We start from the raw sequence: 19,305 nt of genomic DNA on the forward strand, positions 1-19,305 counted from the left end.
AACCCATGCAAGGACGATCTCAGATGAAGACCCAGACTGAATCCATCTCAAAATCCATTTGCAGTAGTGAAAGCTAGACAGCAATTTTCCATAAAGGAATGGCCATTACCTGGTGCAACAACAGACACATCTGACACTATGGTTCCAGGGCATCTGGTGACAAGTGGACTATAGCCCACAATTCATTCTGCTAGACAACCATTGCAAGGAACTGCAAAATGATTGGAATCAAACAGGAGTGACAATTTTTAACAAAACTGGAAAACAAATTGATTATGGAATATTATTATGAATCTACACCTTTGAAAGAGGATTTCAAAGACAGATAATTCAAATTTGAAAACAGAAATTCTCAGGCTTAACTATTACAGAACAGAGGCTGATTGATTAGTGTTGTGCTATTCTGAAAAGCAAGGTTTTTTCTGCCATTGAGTTGGAAGCCATGGAGTGGATTGCAAACAATAACTGTGTGCTATCTGAACAAGTTGGTATCACAGAATCTTTGAATTTGGACAAGTAAAAGTGAATGAAATTATGGAAACTTTAGAAGAATATAATTCTTATTCACAACTACTGTGTATAACTCAGAAATTATAAACACTACTACTAACCAACTTACAAATAGTATTGGCTGAAAAAAACCCAAAAATCAAATGAAAAAACAAACAAAATAGGACTATCACCAATAAAACAAATAAAAAGAAAATATTTGGCTAATATCTTTGCATCTTTAACATGGCAATCAAAGAAACTCCAACAGAATTTATTAAAGAAACAAACCAGTTTATATGCTCAACTGATCCCTCTCTAACAACAGAATAAGGAAGACATTTATGAAGAGAAAGCAAAAGTGATTTCCATATCAGCAAAGGAACAAGGCAAGGATATCCACTCTTTCTATCCCTGCATTCAAAATATTGGTAGAAAAAGTTCAAGGTAATAAAAAAATAGTCTTCAAAATTCGTGTAGAACAATATAAGCTTAAATATTATGCAGATGACGTAGTATTAACTATCATATAAACACAAACAGAAATAAAAGTTAATAAAAACAATTCATAGTTTTGTAGAATACTCTGGATAAAAAATCAGTGTAATTGATTTTCAGAGGCCCTGGCTTTCAACTGCTGATTCTAAATGCCAGGTCAGTCTGTAATAAGGTCTCCCTCATCTGCAATTTAATCACTGAGGAGAGGGCTGACATGGCATGCATTATCAAGTTCTGGCTGGGCCCAGAAGTGGGGGTGGCCCTTTTGAGTTATGCCCATCTGGGTTTTGGGTGTGGCATCAGCAAGGACTCCAGGGCAGGGGTGGAGGTGTAGCTATTGTCATATGGGAGTCTCTTACGGCCTTCAGGGGGCCTCACCACAGGTCACTGGATGTGAGAACCTGTTTATTCAGTTGGGCTTTAGGGATCACTTGGAACTGCTGCTATTATACCAGCCTCCCTGATTCATAGCAACCTCCCTTGCCTGAGCTCCTTGACTATATCTCTGGATTGGCAATGGAGTTCCCCTGACTAATGGTCTTGGTGGATTTCAATCTGGCTTCTCTGAGAGTGGGGTCTGAGGTGGCTCAGGAGTCCATGACCACCATGATGGCCATGGGCCTAACCCAGGTCATCCAGATCCTGACACAGGACAGTGGTCACACACCACCTCTGGTGTTCTTGTTGGAGCAGTGGTTTTGTGATCTGAAATTGGGGGAGCTCTTGGTGCCCTCCTTGTCATGGGACAGTTCATGCCCTGATTACCATGGGATTCTCTTGCACTACTATCCACTTTGGGGAAACTAGACCCATTAGATTTGTCCACGCCTGGTGACTGATGGACCCAGATGGGTTTTTGAGGGAGCTGGAGAGTGTTCCTGTTGGTCTGCTGCATGGTCCATCTGAAGCCTTGGGCACTGCTTGGAATAAGAGGGCAGCTGAGACATTTTTTTAATAAAAAAAAATTAAGTTTCAAACAAAGACAAAAACTACAAAAAATTACAAAGAAAAAAAGAAAAGAAACTAAAATGTGGAAACACAAGATAATTTTTAAAAATAAAATTACAAAAAGAGGTGATTTCCGACTTTTAACAGCAAGGCTATACAACATTTTTTCCATAATCAATCCCTTACTTGATATTAAACCAAAATCACATTATTTCTATAAATCATTCCATTGGCACATTATAAAAATCACTAAATACAGTTGCTCCTTCTCCTTACATTATACACACACACACACATACAAATACATATATGAAAGGTGAAAGGTCCCCTATGCAAGCACCAAGTCATGTCTGACCCTTTGGGGGGATGCCGCTTTTGCAACGTTTTCTTGGCAGACTATAGTGGGGTGGTTTGCCATTGCCTTCCCCAATTGTCACTTTCCACAGCAAGCTGGGTGCTTATTTTACTGACCTCAGAAGGATGGAAGGCTGAGTCGACCTGAGCTGGCTACCTGAGAATCCAGCTTCCCCTGGTATCGAACTCAGGTTGTGGGGAGAGTTTTGGTTGCAATACTGCTGCCTACATATACACATATACACACACCCCTCCTAATCAACTTCCCCCATAAAGATAACATTTATTTATTTCCTTCCTACTACTATTCTATATATTCCTGTCTGCTATAATAAAGATCAAACTCAAAAACAAATAAATTGTATGCCATTGTACTTCATAATACAACAATTTCAATAATCTTAATCATATTAAACTCAAAACCAGACATTTATTATTTTTATTATACCTTAATAATCTTAATCTAAATTGTTAAAGATAAATGAAGTCAGCCAAACCCTAAAAACAATCCAGATAAATATTCTTAAACACTTAACCCACTTCAAAATAAACCAGAGCATTTACATATCTCCACAATGCACACAGAGCTTTTTCCTTTAAAAAAATCAAACAGCCCAACTGTCCGCCTCAAAAACTCTGACTTCTCTTCAGAAGACCTCCCATACATAATAACCCCTTCTTTTCCATGGCATTCCACCGGAAGATCAATTTCACTTATGGCTTGCAACTCGATCTCTCCCTTTAATTTCTTCTACTCAACTATCCAATCTTCATCCAGCATTTCAACAGAAGCCCCAATCTCACTCTTAGAAGAGACATTTCTGTCACTGTTAAATTCCTCAGTTTCATCCATGACATCCCCAACCAGATGACACATTTTAGTCCTCATATTTTCCACAATGTCCTGAATGCCTTGCATAAAATCTTGGTAGGAATCAGAAAGAATCTGTTTAAAATCTCAGTGGAAGTCAGATAAAGTCTGCTTAAAATCCTCCATGTCTCATGCAGTAGATTATGGCACCCCCTAGGAGTTTAACTAGCAAAAGTTGAAGATATGAAATAATTCCTGAATGTGTTTACACAAGCAAAAGTGAGATATGCAGACAATTCCCCAAGGAAATATCTTCAAATTTAGTACAAAAAAATAACAGGAAGACAATTATTTACTCTCAATCATCCTTAATATTTGGATGGAAAAAAGTCCAAATTTTTAAAAATATATATTTTTAATTGATATCAAAAATAATGATAGGCACCAAAAAAGTCTGCTTATCCTTGGTGTATAAAGCCTCTCTTAGGGTATGCATACTTAAAATAAATATAAATTGGGTGATTTAGAAATGGAGTGGCCTGTCTAAGTGTCCCTTTTAGGCTACAGAGTGGCTTGGTAATGTAATGTAATGTAATGTAACGTATGTGTGTATGTCTGTGTGTGTGTGTATGTGTGTGTATATGTGTGTGTGTGTATGTATGTATGTGTGTGTGTTTATGTATGTGTGTGTGTGTGTATGTATGTATGTGTATGTATATATATGTATATATATGTATGTATGTGTATATATATATATATATATATATATATATATATATATATATATAAATTTAAATTTGAAATGAAGCCACAACTTTTCTTATTTGGTATAGTCTCAGAAATACCAACAAGAAAATATAATGATTTAATAAAAAATATACGCTTAGAGAAGTGAGAATGAATTTTGCTCAACACTGAAAGAAAGGTACAATCCTGGCAATATGTGACTAAGAAGTTTAATGTGGAGAAGGAAAGAGAAGAAAAGGATTACCAACAGCAAGGTGGATCGACTCAGTTACAGCGGTGATGAATACACTGTTGGGAATCCTGAAATAACATGTTAGGGATAGATCTTCATGGAGAAAATCTATCTATGTGGTTGCTAAGAGTTAAGGACAACTTAATAGCACATAATCAATTATTGTCACCATTATTCTTTGTACTGGCAATGACACCACTCACAAGTACCTTGAATAAAATCAATGTGGGTACCAAGTCGCCAAAACAAAAAAAGACCAAAATTAAACCATCTGCTTTATTTGGAGGACCTAAAACTATAAGTAAATTAAAAGCTGAAACAGAATCTCTGTTGGACACTTTCTACACATTTAGTGAAGACATAGGAATGAAATTTGGCATATACAAATTACTTTGGTAATTAAAGACTGTAACTTTATAGGAGGAGCTACACCAGACACCTGAAGAAGGACAGCAATACTTAGGATTGGTGAAAGCTTCTGATTTATTGTACAACCATCTTTACAATGCTACTAATTCAAATTATATTAAATGAGTTCAAAGAAATTTAAAATCTAAACTAAATGGCAGAAATATTGTTAAAGCGATAAACACTTGGGCAGTCCCTGTAATTAGACAGTGCAGGGATAATTGAAAAACAAGGAAACTAATGGCCATACATCATGTGCATCACCCATGAAGTGACATTCACAGATTATATGTACTCAGAAATTAAAGTGGTAGAGGACTGTTGCTAAGAAAATAAACTATAGAAGAAGCAAAACATAACCTGAATGACTATATGAGGAAATGTAAAGAGGCTGTGTTTAAGAAAGTTTATAAAGAAAGGCAACAAAAACTAAATCTGAATAAAGAAGTAATTCAAAGTCAAATTAATATCTGAACAGCAAACCACTCCATAGACAATATATACATGATGTTGAAGGAAGTGCAAATCAAAACTAAGCATGATTGTGGTTGAAAATGGGACCCTTAAAAACAAACCCAGAGAAGAAACATGGGGACTCAAAAATAAGCCTTGTAAACCAAGACTATTAAAGCCAATATTGAACATATTTACAATGCCAACTGGAATTGTGTAAAATTAAGAAAGAAACTTTAGATCATCTCATTAGTGGCTGTTGTAAAATTCCTAAGAATATGAACAATGTCATTATGGGGTTGCAAAAATTGTTTTATTCTTATTTTTAAAAAATCAACTTTATTGTTTACCAAAACAACTGGGACTGATTGCCTGGGGGGAGGGGTGGGATTGCAAAATTAGGAGATCAAAAGTTTGTGGCATTTCAAAATTCACACTGATAGCCTTCTTAGAACATAGTACAATGGACTCTACTATTATAGCAAAGAAGAAGATATAGGTAAGTGATGTGTCAATATCTGGAGATAGTTCACTGATGAAAAACATTGGGAGATTTACAGATTGGGATTGAAAGACTTTGAAGATAAAAAAAAACCTTGATTCTCATATCAAACTTAATTGGAGTTCTTGCTGTGATACCAAAAAGGATTCACCAACTTTGGACAAATATAAATAATTGTAATTATTTTAATTACTATTTAATTACTATGATTGCTACTACTACTAGTACTAATTATTATTTTTAATAGTTTTTATTAACAGAAGATTCTACAGAGATTTAAAAAACTACAGAAATATAGATGAAGAAATAGAAAAAGAAAAATATTTTAAAAGGGTAAAAGAAAAAGTAAAGAATAACAAAAAAGAAAAAGAAAGATACTTAAAGAAGTGACTTCCAATCTTCTTTTTAGCAGTTACATCCATAGCACTAACCATTCCCACCCTTCCATATTACATATCATAGTTCCCTTTTGTCATGTTCACCATTTCAATGTGTTGTTAACATCATAACGTTTCACCTGTCAAACCGTTCTTCCGTGTCTTACATACATGAATGTTTGCTGGTATTTTCCATTATTGCTGTGTTCCTTATTTTGCTGCTTTGGAATGTATGTTTGGGTTTGCAACTCTGTTCAAGGTTACTTTCCCAGGCAGATGTAACGGTTGCTAGCACCTGGGAGGGGGTGGTTGCTAACGAGCACTCGGGACGGGACTGGGTTGGAAGCAAGGCTTTTAAGTTTGTATTTGGTGCGCTTTTGCTCATTCTCAGCTTTCTCTGTATTTGCATACTATTCCTTTAATAAATCAGTTATCTTTAAGCCCGGGCTTGTGAAACTGAGTATTTGGGATTAGGCAACCATTACACCTTTTTCCCTAAACTTACCTTTTTAATAAATAAATCTTGAAATTAGTAGTTAATTTTTATCCATTTTCAGCAAACATCTATAAAGGGTTTCCAGTCTTTTTTAAAAGTAATTGTACTTCCCCTTTATCAAACAAGTCAATTTAGCCATTTCTGCAAACCCAGCCATGTTCACATTCCTTCCCCCATTATTGACGTTTCTGTAGTCTTCCATCTTTATGCATATAAAACACTTCTGCAGTTACCATATATAAAACCAATTGTCCATGAGCCTTTTCTAGTTGACTGTCCATAAGTCCTAATAAGAAAAGTTTTGGTTTCATCTGAATGTTAATTTTTAAAACTCTCTGCATCACCTTATGTATTTATATGTAGTATTTTTTTCACTTTTTCACAAGTCCACCATGCATGATAAAAAAGTTCTTCATGTTTTTCGCATTTCCAATGGTGATTGTTGTTGTTTATTCATTTAGTCGCTTCCGACTCTTCGTGACTTCATGGACCAGCCCACGCCAGAGCTTCCTGTCGGTCGTCAACATCCCCAGCTCCCCCAGGGACAAGTCCGTCACCTCTAGAATATCATCCATCCACCTTGCCCTTGGTCGGCCCCTCTTCCTTTTGCCTTCCACTCTCCCTAGCATCAGCATCTTCTCCAGGGTGTCCTGTCTTCTCATTATGTGGCCAAAGTATTTCAGTTTTGCCTTTAATACCATTCCCTCAAGTGAGCAGTCTGGCTTTATTTCCTGGAGGATGGACTGGTTTGATCTTCTGGCAGTCCAAGGCACTCTCAGAATTTTCCTCCAACACCACAGTTCAAAAGCATCAATCTTCCTTCTCTCAGCCTTCCTCATGGTCCAGCTCTCGCAGCCATATGTTACTACATTCCCTCCTATTGATTCATTTGAATATTATAACCAAAATTCTTGGCCCATTTTACATTCTTTATGTGCTTTCCTCCATTTCGAAACTCAACAAAAGTTTATTCATTTTAGCTATCACATGTTCATCATTTGTACATAGTTCATTTTTATATTCCTTTTTATCACATTCTATTCTTGGTACTTTTTAATCTATTTTAAATATTTCTCTTAATTGTGTATATTAGAACCATTGAAAACTAAATCCCATTGCAATATTTTTTATTATTACTCATAATAATAACTATTAAGAGTAGAAAAAGTTGATGGGGAGGAAAAATAAGAACACGAAAAGACTGATATTTTCATTTTCATTTTTTTTTTCCTAATGGGTCCCTGAAGGAAATGGGCTTCTCAGGAAGGTTGAGATGATGCTGTCATTCTCACAGAAGATGGTCCTGTCGCTCTTTTTTACAGAGCAGTCAGTTCTGATGGTATCTCTTGGGAGGAGAGAAAATTGATGGAAGAAGCAAGGCCAGTTGGCAGTTTCTTGTCTGCTTCTTTCCTTTCTTAGTAAGGTTGCATTTACTTATATTTACATATTTACTTTCAATTCAGCCCTCTACTCCTCCATCCCCACTATTCAAATGTGTATTTAATGTAGCTAACAAAATAAAGACAAAATCCCCAGAAAAGGTTAAATCAAAAACTGTATGTATGTATGTATGTATATAAAACCATCTTTTTAAAGAGGAGTGCAACCCTACCCAAACTGGACTGAACATCAAGTCTAGTTTCATATTGTCCAATAATAGCTTCATCTTGGCTGGATCTGACATTAGCATATTCTTGCTCATCTAACCTATTATTGAATTTAGACAATATATTATTTAATTAATTAATTAACTAATTTATATAGCCACCCATCTCAGACCAGTGATCTGGGTGGCTAACAATAATAAAAACAATCAAATAATTAAAACAATACAAAAAATAAATATAAATACAGCCAAGAGATCTTAAAAAACATCGGTGTCACCACAACCATTATGATTTTTTTATTGGAGCCGAACTGTAACACACTTGTTGACTTCCATCCAATCATTTCCACATATTCTTGCCTGGTGTTAGTAGTCATTTTGTCCTGTAGATATCTCTTGCATGGACTTATTTCCCAGTCACATACTAAAATTATCACATACAAATTTGCAGGTAAATGTATCTATTTCTACATACATCACCCATTATCTACATACATAATATATTTAGGATTATGTTTTAGTCTTATCAGAATCAGTAGCAGATAGAATGCTAATTACTGGTGAAGTCCAGTTATTATTCACTTTCTCTTTTAAAAAAAAAGTGTAGATATGATAGACCTTGCATTTAGTATAGAAAATGATAAGGGTTTTTCCCCCCCAAATTCACTGACTTTTAAAATCTTTCCCCCTGCCCCTTGCTCCGATACTGAAAATTCCTTTAAAAATATATTTCCTCTTCTCTTCTATTTCCTGGAATTGTGGCACAACGTAATTATTAGGTGTATATGTAATGACAACTTATATAATAATTCGTACTGAGTTAGGTTTTTTTTTTTTTTAATTAATGTCTTTCTCCGCCCCATCTCACCTTCTGCCAGGGTGGGTTAGGAGAAGACTGTGTAGTTCAAGGTGATGAAACCTTAAAATGTAATGTGTTTGCAAAGATTAAGCTTGACTAAATTAAGCTGACACACTAAGTAGTGGTATCCAGATAGCATCATTTCCAGGAACATTGCAAAAATGCACTTGCAAAATGCTCAGACAAACCTAACTTCAGCCATTGTATATAGATTGGCTTAGATTCTTAAAATTAAAATAAAATTCAATCTTCTCTATACAGATTTTTCCATGGAGTGTTGAAACATTCTTGTTCATATTCTATAAACCCATGTTATGTGTGTCTACAGCCATTTTAAGAATCTTACAGGGAAAATCTTTAGTCTACTGAAATCAGCCAATAAACAGGCACATTCATGATTTAACTGAGATGCTCATGATAATATTAAACTGAAATCAAATAATTGAAACTCAAGTATTTCCCTTGCCATTCCAGTTCTATTAACTGTGGAAATAAATACTGGATTATTACTGGTAATACTTGGTTTTGAATGTCTGCTTAAGCACTAGGTCATCTATATAGATTCATTATATTTTAATCTCTCTAAAACCATATATAAACAGATTCCCTGACCTGTAGTTGAAATGAACTTTAACAGCACATGCTGAGAGCTTTGTAAAAAAATCACAATGTGATTGTAGAATGCAGAAAAAAAAGTTTAGTGATGCAAGGTCTCAATATATAAAAATATGTCTTTGGTTTCTAGAATAGGAGCCAGGATAAATTTGATTCTTCCCTTGAGGTTACCGTAAAGTGGAGAATCAAAGATAGAGTTACAGTATGAGTTATTGTTGGATGAGATAGCAGTGACAGTACTTCTGGCTTGAATTGAAAATAATGGTGAACAAAGTCTGCTCAGGTAATTTAATGTTGATGCCTCCAGCTTTTGAGAGCATCCTTCATCAGTATGATAGCCTTTCCAGATAAAAGCTCCTTAGTATAAACCATTATCATAATTTTTGGACCTGTCTGCATTCTGAATGTATTTTGGTAAAGTGATATATATTTTTCATTAAGTAAATATACCTTTGAAAAAACTGAATAAGAAGTCAGACAAACTTACATACTTTTTAAAATTTAAGAATAAAATATTGTCATGAGTAAGGATGGCGAGCAGGGGGCTCCCATCCAGACTGTTAAGCGCATGCGTAGCACTGAGGAATTGGGCAGCCATTCAAAGAGACACAGATCGGGACCGCCTTAACCTGCGGGGTTTATATGGCTGGGTTTTTCCCACGCTTCTTCAGTTTGTTAGGATTCCTGTTATGTACAAGCAATAAAACATTAGAGACCAGTTCCTTGTCTCAGCATGGTTCCTGGCAGTTAGGACAAATATGATATGCTTTCTAGAAGAAGAAAAAAAGCATGATGCAAAACCAGCTGTCAATACTATAGAATTTTATATTAAAAATGTCTTATAATTCATTTTGAAAGAAAGCCATACTTAATTAAACTTGAAAGAAACAAAATGTAATCAAACATGTAAACAATGGAATTCCTTTGTTTCTATGGTTGTTGCAGCTTATCTTTATTTCAGACATTTCTTCTCTGATATCAGGTCTGAAAGGAAAAATGTGTGTGTGTGTGTGTGTGTGTGAACCTTTCTGCATCAGTATAAAACAATTCTTCTTCAAAATGTTCTGCTGCTCTTTACACAAGCAGTTCTAAGTGAAATATTGATAACCATTTAATATTATTCTGCATTTAGCCATTAAAACAAAATCTCACATTATTTATACACACACACACACATACATACATATACATACATACATACATATACATACATACACACATACATACACACACATATACACATACATACATACACACATATACACATACACACAGATACAAATGGACACAAATACTAGTAAAAAGTGCTTAGGATCATCCAACAGGTTAGAGACCTATATGGAAAGGACAATGCAGACATTCAAGCAACAAACTGGCTTTAGAAAAGACCAAGGAACACAAGACATTATTTCACATGCATGCTGCATAATGGAGAACACCAAAGAATACAAAAAAAAAAAAAAATCAACATGTGCTTCATCATTTATAGAAAGACCTTTGGTTGTGTTGAAAATGTCAAGCTGTGGAATGTGTTTAGGGAAATGGGAATCCCAGAACATCTCATTGTCCTCATATAAAACCTATACACAGGTCAGGAAGCCACAGCATAGACAGAATATGGTAAAACAGACTGGTTCCAGGTTTACAAATAAATGATATATGGCTGTATACTCTCCCTTATTTATTCAAACTATATTAGGTATACATATTGAGGGAAATTGGATTGGAAGATGAGCCTGGTTTTAAAACTGGAGGAAGCAAGATAAAAACCTGAGCTATGCTGATGACACTGTTCCAACAGCTGAAAATGCAAATGATCTGCAAACTCTCATAATGAAAGTCAAGGAGCACAAAGAAAAAAAAAAAAGCGGGGGGGGTAATATTGAATATAAGGAAGACAATCTAATGACAACAGTATGGCAACCGACTTTAAAACTAGCAGTGAGGATATTGAAGTAGCTGATAATTTCTGCCTGTTAGGATCAACTATCAACAGTAAAGGAACTAGCAGTCAAGAAATACACCACAATCTAGCTCTTGGTGAAGCAGTAATGAAGGCCTTTAAAAATATATTCAGATGTTGGGATGTGCCTATACCCACAAAGGTCAGAATCATGCAGGTAATGATTTTCCTTGTGTCACCCTATGGGAGTGAAAGTTGGACTATCAAAAAGATGAAACTGTTAGAGAAGAACAGCAAGAAGTAGTCTGCTGTCCTTTTGTTCTGGTTTCATGGTTTGTTTTTTAAATGACTGAGCATAAATGGCAGTCTTCAGCTTTCCCAGCATTAATCATTTGTTGGTGGGAATGCGAGCTCTATTCAAGCAATTTGTCCTGCCCCTACAATTGACTGACACCATCACAAATGACTATTCTTGTTTTATTGTGCTGAACGTTTGGCAATAGTTCTTTCTTTCTGTCTCTCAGATGTCTTGCTTTTTGTACAAAATAAAATGCATGGTTAAAAAGATCAGCTGCCTTTATCATGCTTTTCTCTCTCTCCCTCCAACTTACTGTATATCTATCTACATATTCTAAATTGTATTGCCTCTGCAATCATGTGTGACTCTGAGTGGCATATGAGCCTAGTTAAACAAAGAGGGACCTAGAACAGTATTTCAACAGAAAATACAGTATATCTAGTATATATACAGATTTGTTTACTTATTTGTTTCTGTTTGCTTATTTAATTCAACTTAGATGCCACCTGACTCTATAGATAAACTATAAATATAGATACATAGCTCTAGATTGCAATAATCTGACATTAAAAATGAGGAAGTTGGAATATGTCTTGCAAATCAGTTGTCAAGCAATTCTGAGTGGGAAGACAAATCCCAAGCATATATTCCAGTTCTTGACCTATCTTGACTGACACAGATATGCATGAACAACCAAGTGACAGGCTCAGCAAAGCAGGCAGCACCAGGGAATTGCTATTGTCTGAGAATGAAACTTCTAGGACAGTCTGAAGCAAATACAAACATAAATGTGACTTTTATTTTCAGATGAAGTGAGTTAGGATCACAAAATGTGGTTCATATCTAGAAAATGTTTTCAGACAATATACACTATTTACCTAATACCAGTCTATGCACTCTTCCTAATGAGAGATTTGCTGCATCTTTACAGTAACACTCATGGTTTTGCATTGTTAATACGATATAGAGGTTGTCCTCATTGCTGTTATAGTAGATGGTTAGATGATGCTCAAAGCTATTGTAAATCATTAGTGAGGAAATATTATATAGTCCCTTTTATAAAACAAAATTTATGAAAGAACAGTGTACTATCACCTATTTAAGATCCCCATCTAAATACCATCTCTCAGGTTGCAAATAATAAATTTTAGCACTATGTGTTGCACCTGTCCACTGAATAGAATGAGTGAGTCAATCTAAAATGAACCAAAATACATGTTAATCAATGTCCCCACATTCTTTAAAGAAACATGGAGACTGATGGTTATATTTTTTTTATTCAAGCAAAGCTCATTCTTAGCAAAACATATTGTTTGGAAAAAATTATAAACAAAAACCTTCCCATAAGATTATCCCCAAACACTCCCTATATTAAGTTATAATTATCCAGTTGTAATTGGCTGTCTAGGTATTGACCCCCCCCCCATTAGTATTCATTATTTATGAACCAGACCAATCTTACTGACCTCTGTTTCAGAAGCTAATATCACTGAATTTCCAATGAAATCTCACGATCTCTGACATCTTGACTAATGTGTCATATGGATTCTATGTTCTGATTATTCCAGATATGTTTTGTTACTTTGACCTTTCTGCATATTCCTTCATTTGTCTTCATGTTGTTCCAAGCTATTGTTCAAGATAGAGTAAAAACAAAAACATTCATATTTATTTATTTTATTTACAGGCTCAGACCAATAAAACACAAATATAACTTTTAAAATATAAGACAAAAACAAAAGAAAAGAAAATCCTCAAACAATTAGTAACAAGAAGAGGATATCACGTCAACATTTTGAAGTCTAGTGCTAAACAAATGATTCTTTCCATCACTTTTAGCACAGCTAAAAGAAAAGTAGGTCCTGTGGTCTACATGTCATGTATTCCATCAGTTTAGTCATGGGCTCCTAAATATGTATTATATAACAGAGAAATATTATATATTAATTTGCTCACATTGCACTGTGTATTTTGACCTTGAAAGAAGCCAAAACATACAGAGGATCTTTATTTTTTTTCTTCCATAACACTGTAAATCAACATATGATTTTTACACAGAAACAAATATGAAGAGTGTAGGGACTGGATTTGAATGTGACCACTGACATCATACAAATTGATGCTAGTTTTCTTACAATTCAGCAACCAATAAAAGCCCAGGAAATCAGGATTTCTAATGCACGGTATCCAGAAATCATTGCTGTGAATTACATGAACAGACTCTAATATATGCAGAGATCATCAGTTTAGAGAAGGGTATTTTACCTCATCATCATTCATGAAATAGGCTTTTAATTAACAGATTGAGGACAACTATAGTGAAAAGGACTTCAGGTATCACTAATGACACCTCCACATGTAGAACTTCATACCAATTTAAGATCAGCTTTAGACCTGTCCAATTTCATGAGATCAGTTTGTTTGGGGGACTGAGTTGCCAAACTAACAGCAGTTCATCTGAAACTATGACTTTTTTTAAAAAAAAAAAGTGTTGTCTGCTGCTTTGCAGGGACTGTGTCCTTATTAAGGGGTGCTCTCACCTCAATTCACAACCTTCTGGCTTTTATCAACAACTGAAGCATGATGGAGATGTACCAATGCCACCAGAAGAAATGGAACTAAGAACACATTTCAATTTGTGGCCCCCAGAAGACTTTGAGATTGTGCAACTAAAAGTAAGTGACCAACTTTTGATGGCACATTTTTTTTAGGTTTTTTGAGAGGTGGAGCAGCATCAGTGGAAAATTAGCTTGTTAACTCTGAAGACTTAATATATAAAAAAATCTCAACTCCAGGTACATATGGGGAACTGTTGAAAAATTCAGAAAAATCCAATCCTATATGACTTTTTGTTTTGTTTTGTCTTATATTAACTATTTTTCTTTTAAATCACAATCCTATCTTTTCTTTCTCTGTATAAATATGTTTTATTTTTTATTTTTAGGGTTGATCTTTGATTGTGAATAACATTAAATGAACAAATGCACATATTTTAGTCCATTTTGAAAAACATGGAATCTCTGGGGACTGCATGTGGCCCATGGGGTCTCTATGCTGCTACGTTAGATATGAAAGTTTTGAGCAGAACAGTGAAAGGGAATAGCATAATAAATGTATTCTTGGCCTTGTGTAACAAATTACGTATTTATTTAGGGTCTATATATTTAGGATCTTAAATATCTGGTCACTAGTTGGCCTGCAGTCTCAGAATGAAAAATTCATGAGCATTATATTTCAAGCTTATATTACACTATGGGAAGATGTGAACCAAGGCCTATGTTGTTGTTTTTTTAAGCCTAACTAATTGATTTGTGAGAATTATATATGTACAATGTATATACATAAACAATGTACAAGGTCAACTAAGCTTTTAAAGGAAAACTATTCCTCTAGGCCAAATAGGGTGATTAATAACAATATCACATGTCATATAGCCTAAAGGCATGCATACCAAATACATTTTATTGTAAAAGTTTCTCTTTCTACCATAATAAAGAGAAAATTTTAGTGGCTCATTATCACAAAATTGTCATTAGGAAAAATATGTGTGCAATATTGTTTTCCTGATTCTAAACAAGGATGTTCAGCAGAAAATGAATAAAAACAAATTAAGCCCATTAAAAAGGTTAAATAAAGCAGATGTTGTAATTGACTGAGCCTTGATTAAATAACATGGAGAATGCATTTGCTAATGATTAAATTATTTTAAAAATAGCACATTGTGAAGAGTTATTAACATGCTTAAGGTAGGGGTATAAATTTTGAATCTGCATGACATTAGTAAAGCCTAGTAGTTTGGGGAAAAAAAATAAAAGTCTGGAGATTTCAAAGTAAGCTTTTATTCTTTGACAATGCCTGTGCCATTGGCCCTGAGTATGGCTGTACTCATTATTTACTTACTCATATACTTACTTACTGCAGTAGTACTCCCTACCAATCACCTCTTTGCAAACAAAGAACTTATAAGTAGAGTTTAGGGAATTGCTGGGCAGCAGAGAGCGGGAGGATCCTAGTGGTCCTTCAGGATGAACTTGAGCAGATTTCTTTGCTTTTCAGCTCAGGTCACTGAGCTGGAATGACCTCAGATCACTCAGGTCATAATTGGTAAATTACGTTTCTCATGAATCCTGATATTGATGAAAGTATATTCTCAGAGTTTCTAGCAAAGAACATAAACAAGAAAATGTAGCTATGACAAGAGCTACAAGGCCTCTTATTATATACGGTAACTCTTTACACAGAATTTCCTTTTCCTTGCAAGGACATTTCTTTTAAGGAATGGGAATTATAAGAAAAAAAGAAAGGGCAAATTGGTCTCAGCAAGTTTTTATTATTTTCTATTAATATGTTTCTTGTTTTCTTTTTAAAAAAAAAAATAGTTTACATATTCATTCAAAGTCAAGATATCATTAAAATCCTCCTCTGAAAATGGCCAAGAACTATAGGACGGACACTGAGATCTTGTAACACAAAGCTGGATGTTTTTGTGAGTTTTTATTATTTACCTGGTATAGCACAATGACAAATAAGATTGAAAATAAATGAAAATATACAAAAAGGAAGCCAACATTTTATTCCAGTGGGGACATGGTGGATTGAACAGCTGTGCCCACGGGCTAAGTGGGCAGACTGGCAACACAACAGCTTTTGGGGCTCAGGCAGGTTTTTCCTGAAGCCCAGGAGTGATTCCAGGTGTTTTCCTTTTTCCAGAAAAGCCCAGGAGTGTTTTCTGGAAAAAGGAAAACACCTGGAATCGCCACATTTGTTCTCCAGATAGGTGCTTGCAGCCAGAACGCCACAAACAGCATTCATATTGACTGGTAAGAGCTAGCCAGGAGGCTGCGATGTCACCATATTCTAAGCTGTGCTGTAACCTTAAAGGGACACTAATACCAGCTACTCATCTCTAAATCACCCAATTTATATTTATTTTAAGGACGAGTAGGCAGAGGAACTAGGGACCAAAGTGCCAATATCTACTGGATAATGGAAAAAGCCAGGGAGTTTCAGAAAAACATCTATTTCTGTTTTATTGACTATTCTAAAGCCTTTGACTGTGTGGACCATAACAAATTGTGGCAAGTTCTTAGTGGTATGGGGATACCAAGTCATCTTGTCTGCCTCCTGAGGCACCTGTAAATGACCAAGTGGCAAGAGTAAGAACAGAGGATGGAACAACGGACTGGTTTAAGACTGGGAAAGGAGTTTGGCAGGGCTGTATACTCTCACCCTACCTATTCAACTTGTATGCAGAACACATCATGCGACATGCTGGGCTTGAAGAATCCAAGGCTGGGGTTAAAATCACTGGAAGAAACATTAACAATCTCAGCTATGCAGATGATACCACTTTGATGGCTGAAAGCAAAGAGGAACTGAGGAGGCTTATGATGAAAGTGAAAGAAGGAAGTGCAAAAGCTGGGTTGGAGTTAAATCTCAAAAAAAAAAAAAAACAAGATCATGGCAACCAGCTTGACTGAAAACTGGCAAATAGAAGGAGAAAATATAGAGTCAGTGAAAGACTTCATATTTCCAGGCACAGAGAATACTGCAGACTCTGACTGCAGCCAGGAAATTAGAAGACATTTAATCCTTGGGAGGAGAGCAATGACAAATCTTGATAAAATAGTTGAGCAGAGACATAACACTGACAACAAAGGTCCACATAGTTAAAGCAATGGTATTCACAGTAGTAACATATGGCTGTGAAAGCTGAACCATAAGGAAGGCTGAGAGAAGGAAGATAGATGCTTTTGAACTGTGGGGTTGGAGGAAAATTCTGAGAGTGCCTTGGAATGCAAGAAGATCAAACCAGTCCATACTCCAGGAAATAAAGCCAGACTGCTCACTTGAGGGAATGATGTTGTTGTTTATTCATTTAGACTCTTCGTGACTTGATGGACCAGCCCATGCCAGAGCTTCCTGTCGGTCGTCAACACCCCCAGCTCCCCCAGGGACGAGTCCGTCACCTCTAGAATATCATCTATCCATCTTGCCCTTGGTCGGCCCCTCTTCCTTTTGCCTTCCACTCTCCCTAGCATCAGCATCTTCTCCAGGGTGTCCTGTCTTCTCATTGTGTGGCCAAAGTGTTTCAGTTTTGCCTTGAATATCATTCCCTCAAGTGAGCAGTCTGGCTTTATTTCCTGGAGGATGGACTGGTTTGATCTTCTGGCAGTCCAAGGCACTCTCAGAATTTTCCTCCAACACCACAGTTCAAAAGCATCTATCTTCCTTCTTTCTGCCTTCCTTTTGGTCCAGCTCTCGCAGCCATATGTTACTACAGGGAACACCATTGCTTTAACTATGCGGACCTTTGTTGTCAGTGTGATGTCTCTGCTCTTAACTATTTTATCGAGATTTGTCATTGCTCTTTTCCCAAGGATTAAGCATCTTCTGATTTCCTGACTGCAGTCAGCATCTACAGTAATCTTTGTTCCTAGAAATACGAAGTCTTTCACTGCTTCTACGTTTTCTCCCTCTATTTGCCGATTATCAATCAAGCTGGTTGCCATAATCTTGGTTTTTTTGAGGTTTAGCTGCAAGCCAGCTTTTTCACTTTCTTCTTTTACCTTCATCATAAGGCTCCACAGTTCCTCTTCGCTTTCAGCCATCAGAGTGGTATCATCTGCATATCTGAGATTGTTAATATTTCTTCCAGCGATTTTAACTCCAGCCTTGGATTCCTCAAGCCCAGCATGTTGCATGATGTGTTCTGCATACAAGTTGAATAGGTAGGGTGAGAGTATACAGCCCTGCCATATTCCTTTCCCAATCTTAAACTAGTCTGTTGTTCCGTGGTCTGTTCTTACTGTTGCTACTTGGTTGTTATACAGATTCCTCAGGAGGCATACAAGTTGACTTGGTATCCCCATACCACTAAGAACTTGCCACAATTTGTTATGGTCCACACAATGAAAGGCTTTAGAATAGTCAATAAAACAGAAATAGATGTTTTTCTGAAACTCCCTGGCTTTTTCCATTATCCATCGGATATTGGCAATTTGGTGCCTAGTTCCTCTGCCTTTTCTAAACCCAGCTTGCACATCTGGCAATACTCGCTCCATGAACTGCTGAAGTCTACCTTGCAGGATCTTGAGCATTACTTTACTGGCATGTGAAATGAGTGCCACTGTTCGATAGTTTGAACATTCTTTAGTGTTTCCCTTTTTTGGTATGGGGATATAAGTTGATTTTTTTCCAATCTGATGGCCATTCTTGTGTTTTTCAAATTTGCTGGCATATAGCATGCATTACCTTGAGAGAATGATATTAAAGGGAAAACTGAAGTACTTTGGCCACATAATGAGAGACAGGACACCCTGAAGAAGATGCTGATGCTAGAGAAACTGGAAGGCAAAATGAAGAAGGACTGACCAAGGGCAAGATGGATGGATGATATTCTAGAGGTGACAGACTTGACTTTGGGGGAGATGGTGGCAACAACTGACAGGAAGCTCTGGTGTGGGCTGATCCATTAAATCACAAAGAGTCAGAAGCAACCGAAGGAATAAACAACTGTTGGAATTTCTCTGTTTTTGCTCAGACCAAGCCACTAGGTTACCTTGGTAATTGAGTACTTTCTTAAGTATTGGCAGGGTGAAGAGGTCTAACTTAATTGTCCTCAGTTTGGGTGTTAATAGCTGCATTGCCTGGGGGAGGGCAGCTTACCTGGGCTTGTTTAGTTTCACTTTTGCAGCCTCTCAGCTCAG

The sequence above is a fragment of the Candoia aspera genome, chromosome 8 (assembly GCF_035149785.1).
Source record: "Candoia aspera isolate rCanAsp1 chromosome 8, rCanAsp1.hap2, whole genome shotgun sequence".
Taxonomy (NCBI): domain Eukaryota; kingdom Metazoa; phylum Chordata; class Lepidosauria; order Squamata; family Boidae; genus Candoia; species Candoia aspera.